Genomic DNA, 6,000 nt, shown 5'->3' with positions numbered 1-6,000 from the left:
CCCCTCCTTATAAAGAGTTTAGTCCTCTAAACTCGAGTTACCTTCATTCTGGAAGAAAACAGGATTCAGTGGAAACAGTTCAGGATATCTTTTAGCCATGTCATCTTCCCTTTCCCAAGTGGCATACACGCCACCATGGTTCTGCCAGTCAACTTTCACTAACGGGATCTCTTTGTTCCTCAGTTTCTTGATCCGTCGGTTTACAATCTGTATAGGCCGTTCCTCGTAAGTGTAGTCATCACTCAACACTACGTGGGTAGGCTCTATTACATGGAAGGGATCCCGAAGATAATCTCTTAACATAGAAATGTGGAAGACGTTATGCATGTGCTCCATTTCAGGAGGAAGCGCAACTTGATACGCCACCGGATTGATTTTCTCAATAATCTCATAAGGTCCGACGTATCTCGGTGCTAACTTGCCTTTGACTCCAAAACGAGTCTGGCCTTTCATTGGTGTCACTTTCACAAAAACGTGATCACCCACTTCATACTCTCTGTCCCGTCTTCTGACATCTGCATAACTTTTCTGTCTACTCTGTGCAGTTTTCAATCTTTGCTGTATCAGTTTCACTTTTTCAGTTGTTTCATATACAATCTCGGGCCCAAGCAAAGGCCCATCTCCAACTTCTGCCCAGCAAATTGGAGATCTACATTTCCTGCCATACAATGCCTCAAAAGGCGCCATACCAATACTCGAATGGTAGCTGTTGTTGTAGGCGAATTCAGCTAAGGGCAAATGGCTTTCCCAGTCTCCTTGAAAATCAAGGACGCACATTCTCAGTAGATCCTCTAGAGTTTGGATGGTCCTTTCAGATTGGCCATCTGTCTGAGGATGATAGGCACTACTCAGCCTCAATTCAGTACCCAATGCAGTCTGTAGGCTTTGCCAAAACCTCGATGTAAACTTCGAATCCCTGTCAGAAACAATAGACACAGGCACTCCATGCAGTCTTACAATTTCATCAATATAGATAACAGCCAATTTGTCCGCATTATAGATTGTCTTGACAGGTAAGAAGTGAGCAGATTTGGTTAGTCTATCAACAATAACCCAAATTGAATCCATACCTTTTCTGGAGCGAGGTAATCCAACGACAAAATCCATCGTGATATGCTCCCATTTCCACTCTGGTATGGGTAGAGGTTGCAATAATCCGGCAGGTCGCTGATGTTCAGCTTTGACCTGTTGGCAATGAAGACATTTGGACACAAAGTCGGCAATCTCTTTCTTCATTCCCGGCCACCAGAAATTCTGTTTCAGATCTTGGTACATTTTCGTATTCCCCGGATGGATAGACAATTTCGAATTGTGGCCTTCTTGCAGAACTTTTCTTTTCAGTTCAGTATCATTCGGTGCACACAGTCTTTCTTGAAATTTCAGTACGTTATTCTCAAATTTGAATCCCGGTCTCGGTTTAGATTCTCTTTCTTCGATGATCTTCTTCAAGAAGTCATCCAGTTGCTGTTTCTCTTTAATCTCTTCAATCAGCGCCGGTTGAGCAGAAATAGCAGCTAAGGTTCCACCTTGTTCTCTCAAAACAATTTCAACTTCAGATTTTTCAAGGTCACAAAGCAACTCTTCCTGTCCTGTAAGCAAACAGGCTAAGTTTCCAATCGATTTCCGGCTCAATGCATCGGCAACGGTATTGGCTTTTCCTGGGTGGTACAAGATCTGTAGGTCGTAATCCTTTATCAGTTCTAGCCATCTCCGCTGTCTCATATTCAGTTCTTTCTGTGTGAAGAAATACTTCAAGCTCTTGTGGTCGGTATATACTTCACATGTTACCCCGTACAGGTAGTGACGCCAAATTTTCAGTGCAAATACCACTGCAGCAAGTTCCAGATCATGGGTCGGGTAATTCTTTTCATGTGGTCTCAGTTGTCGGGAAGCATAAGCAATAACTCTCCCATTCTGCATTAAAACACACCCCAGACCCTTATGAGAAGCATCACTAAATACAGTATAACCATCCGTACCTGTAGGTAAGGTAAGAACTGGTGCAGTCACTAATCGAGTTTTCAACTCCTGGAAGGCAGATTCCCTTTGGTCAGTCCAGTCAAATGATGTCCCCTTCTGAGTTAACTGAGTCAATGGTAGAGCAATTTTGGAGAAATCTTTGACAAATCTTCTGTAATATCCAGCCAGTCCCAAAAAGCTTCGGACTTCAGTCACATTTGTTGGTCTAGGCCAGTTCACTACAGCTTCAATTTTCTGCGGATCAACAGAAATTCCATCTTTGCTAACAACATGCCCCAAAAACATAACATGGTCAAGCCAAAATTCACATTTAGACAGCTTAGCATACAGTTTCTGTTCTCTTAAGGTTTGTAGGGCAAGTCTCAGATGATGTTCATGCTGTTCCATGCTTTTGGAGTAAATCAATATGTCATCGATAAATACAACAATAAAGTCATCAAGGTACGGTTTAAAAATTCTGTTCATGAGGTCCATAAAAGCAGCTGGTGCGTTCGTGACTCCAAAAGGCATAACTAGAAATTCATAATGTCCATACCTTGTTCTAAAAGCAGTTTTATCAATGTCTTCCGGTTTAACCTTCAGTTGATGATACCCCGATCTAAGATCAATCTTAGAAAACACTTGTTTGATTAGGGAATGATTGTTTTGGCGATTACCGTACTTCAGAACTGATGGTATTTGTTGACAGCAAACTAGTCTTGATTATAAACCCTCACTATCTGGAAGTATATGAAATCAGTATGACTGCTTCCGTATTGATACGTAGTATGATCGAATCTGTAAGAACTGAAACTGATGAATAGTATGTGAATGATTACTTCAGAACCCTGCCTACTGTAATGGGAGTAATGTACAAATTCGCCTTATGTTTCCACTAACTCCTGAATGAACTGGACTGACTGTGATGGATTACTGAATTGGGGACAAATTGAACAAAGACCAGATGAACGACTCAGAAGTGAATGAATTGAATCTCTGTAACTTAACTGGGGAAATTACTTATGAAATGAGGCCAGTGCAATCTATAACCCCAATAAGTACTTGATATAAGTAGTGTGATTACTACTACAGTAAAGTCGTGTGCAACTGTATCCATGTTCTGTGTCACGAAATAAGTTTTGTTTTCTGAAATGCTATATGCTGTATACTGATTAAGTATTCACTGGGCTTTAGCTCACTGCTCATATATATATGTAGGTGTACAGGCACCAGATCGGAGCTAGGAGCGTCAGGGTAACTCCAGTTTTGTCAAGCCAGCCTTTGTGCCTCACTCCGAGGTTCCGAGCCTACTGTTAAGGCTTAGGGGTGTTTTAGAATTTCCCCCTTTCTGTACTGTTTTACTGTTTTGTATAGACCGTACTGTTTTGTACAGACGGAACGTTTTCTGTACTGTTCTGTAGGGTTGAGTCCCTAGTTAAGTGGATGTGAATATTGTGTATACTGTTCTGTACTGTTTTTGTATAATGTATGAAAAGCCCTTTTTGCATACAGACTGTCACAGCTCAATGGACACTATTTATTTACTGTATTGGCTTCCGCCAGGCCCTGTACTCTGTTTTACTGTATTACTGTTCTGCAGGCCTTCGGTAATCTCGGATTACTGGCCGGTTACGGTACTAAACCCATAGGGCCGGGTTTGGGTCGTGACAAGTGGGCTTTAGATCACTACTCATATATATATATATGTAGGTGTACAGGCACCAGACCGGAGCTAGGAGCGAGTTGGGCTCCCTTTTGTCAAAGCCAACCATTGTGCCTCACTACGAGGTTCCGAGCTTGTCAAGCCAAGGCTTTGGGGGTGTTTTAGTTTTTCCCTTTTTGTATTTGTTATGTAACTACTGTTTAGACTGAATGATGTTATTGTACTGTACTGTCCTAATAGGGATTAAGTCCCTATCTTCAATGGTTGTATATATTGTACATACTGTTTTGTTTCTGAATGTGTATATGATACAAAAAGTCTTTTTGCATACAGATTGTCACAGCTCATTGGACATTGTCTATTTACTGTTTTGGCTTCTACCATGCCCCTGTACTCTGTATTATTGTTTGACTGTTAAGCAGGCCTTTGGTAATCACGGATTAATGGCCGGTTATGGTGCTAAACCCATAGGGGCGAGTTTAGGTCGTGACAGACACCTTCATCGAAGGCCTGAGTTAGGCCCAAAGCGTGAAGTCAGGACCAAGCAGTGGCCTTCGCAGCTAGCTTCGAAGATGACTTCGAAAGAGGAAAGAAGCAGTTCAACGGCAAGGTCAGTATGTTCGTGGGTACTTGGGGTCCCAGATTGGTTTGTGATTTAGAATAAACCTAGGGAAGTGTTTACCTAAAGAGATGTAATTGGAAAACAAGCACGATGGTTAAGCCTCCTTTGGTGGCTCCAAACAATTGGGTGTTGCTTAAGCACCCAAAAACAAAGGAACCAGATATTGTCCCTGTAATTTCTAGATCACAAAGGAGGAAAATTCAGTGTAGGTACACTCAGTACCAGTGAGACCTGAAAGAGAATGGAGAGAGTTCTTCATTGGTACAGACAGATAGAAAGAAGAATCCAAAGTCCGACCATACTCCAAAACCAACTCTACAAGGCAAAATGGGTTGCAGCAGAGAACAGTTGGCCAAAGTTCACTCTGAACTAAAAGCCAGAGAGAAGTCCAGTTTAGCGGGATTGGAGAAGGCATTGATGGAGAGTGACAGCGAGGCAGAGACAGAAGTTGGCTTAGGCCAAAAGAAAGAAATGGTTGAGGAAGAAATGTTCGAAGCCTTCATGGCTGAACAAACATTTCTGGTTGAAAAACCAGTCAAGACAGACCATTCGAAGGATGAAGTACCAGAGAGCAGCATGGAGGATGCTTCTGGAGTAACTGAACAAGGTGGCCAAAAGGAGAAACAGACACAGCCAGCCATCCAATTTGGCTCAGTGTCAGTGAACATGGTGCACATACTACCGCATGAATTCCAAGCTGGAGATGAGAATCAAGAGGGGCAAGAAATTGACCCAATTCCAATCTCTAGCGAAGACTCACAAGTGAGTGTGGTGCAAGATAATTCCGGAATGGTTACCCCAATGGAAACTGAATATGAGAGTGAAGAAATGGTGAGCATTAACCCCTCATATCCTTTTGAGTATCCCTCGAATTCTATGACACAGCATGTCAAGCCTTTGTATATTAAGGCCTTCTTCGATGGGATACAATTGAACCGAGTCTTAGTGGATAATGGGGCAGCGGTGAACTTACTACCGAAATCTTCCTTGAAGAAATTAGGGAAGAGGAATCCCAGGTTAATACCAACCAGTACAACCATTACTGGTTTCGCTGGAGACAGACAGATAGCTTAGGGAATTCTACCCATCAACTTGAGTGTGGGAACCAGGGACTGTATGACGGTATTCTTTGTGATCGACAGTAGTGCTAAGTACAATGTTTTACATGGTAGAGATTGGATCCACACTTACAAATGTGTGTCTTCCTCTTTGCATCAGAAAATAATGATGACCTTGGGCAACGGAGAGACAGAGGAAATTGATGCAGATCCTCAACCTTTCATAGCCTGTGCAGACTTCGCAGAGGGCAAGTTACATATTAAGGGAGTGACACCACTTAGTATACTGAGGAAATCTGATGGCTCAGCTGAAGTGACGGCTGATGAGGAAGTGACACACCTGAAGCACTTAGTCCAGGAGAGTGCTGATGAAGAGGTTGTCGTTAAAGATGACAATGATGCCTGGTTATAAGCATAGAGATGAAGCACCAGAAGCCAAGTCTTTGGCTCTAATTAAGTTTTCAGTATTGGATGTAAAGTCAATAGTCCAGAAAGTACAGGAGCAAGAGAAAGAAGCCATGATAATTGCCTACAAGCAGGAGCAGCAACAAGCCAGAGTTTTGGCCCTTGATAAATACTGTGCATTGGACATTGAAACAAAAGTCCAGGAAGTACAGAAAGAAGAAGCCTTGTGGACAGACTTTGTCTTTGAGGAGGAGGATAAAGAGGTTGAATCAAAGAACCTGGGAACAGAACAC

This window comes from Camellia sinensis, chromosome 11, assembly GCF_055761805.1.
Source record: "Camellia sinensis isolate YWXY chromosome 11, ASM5576180v1, whole genome shotgun sequence".
NCBI classification, from domain to species: Eukaryota; Viridiplantae; Streptophyta; class Magnoliopsida; order Ericales; family Theaceae; genus Camellia; species Camellia sinensis.
This window is presented reverse-complemented; position numbering follows the sequence as displayed.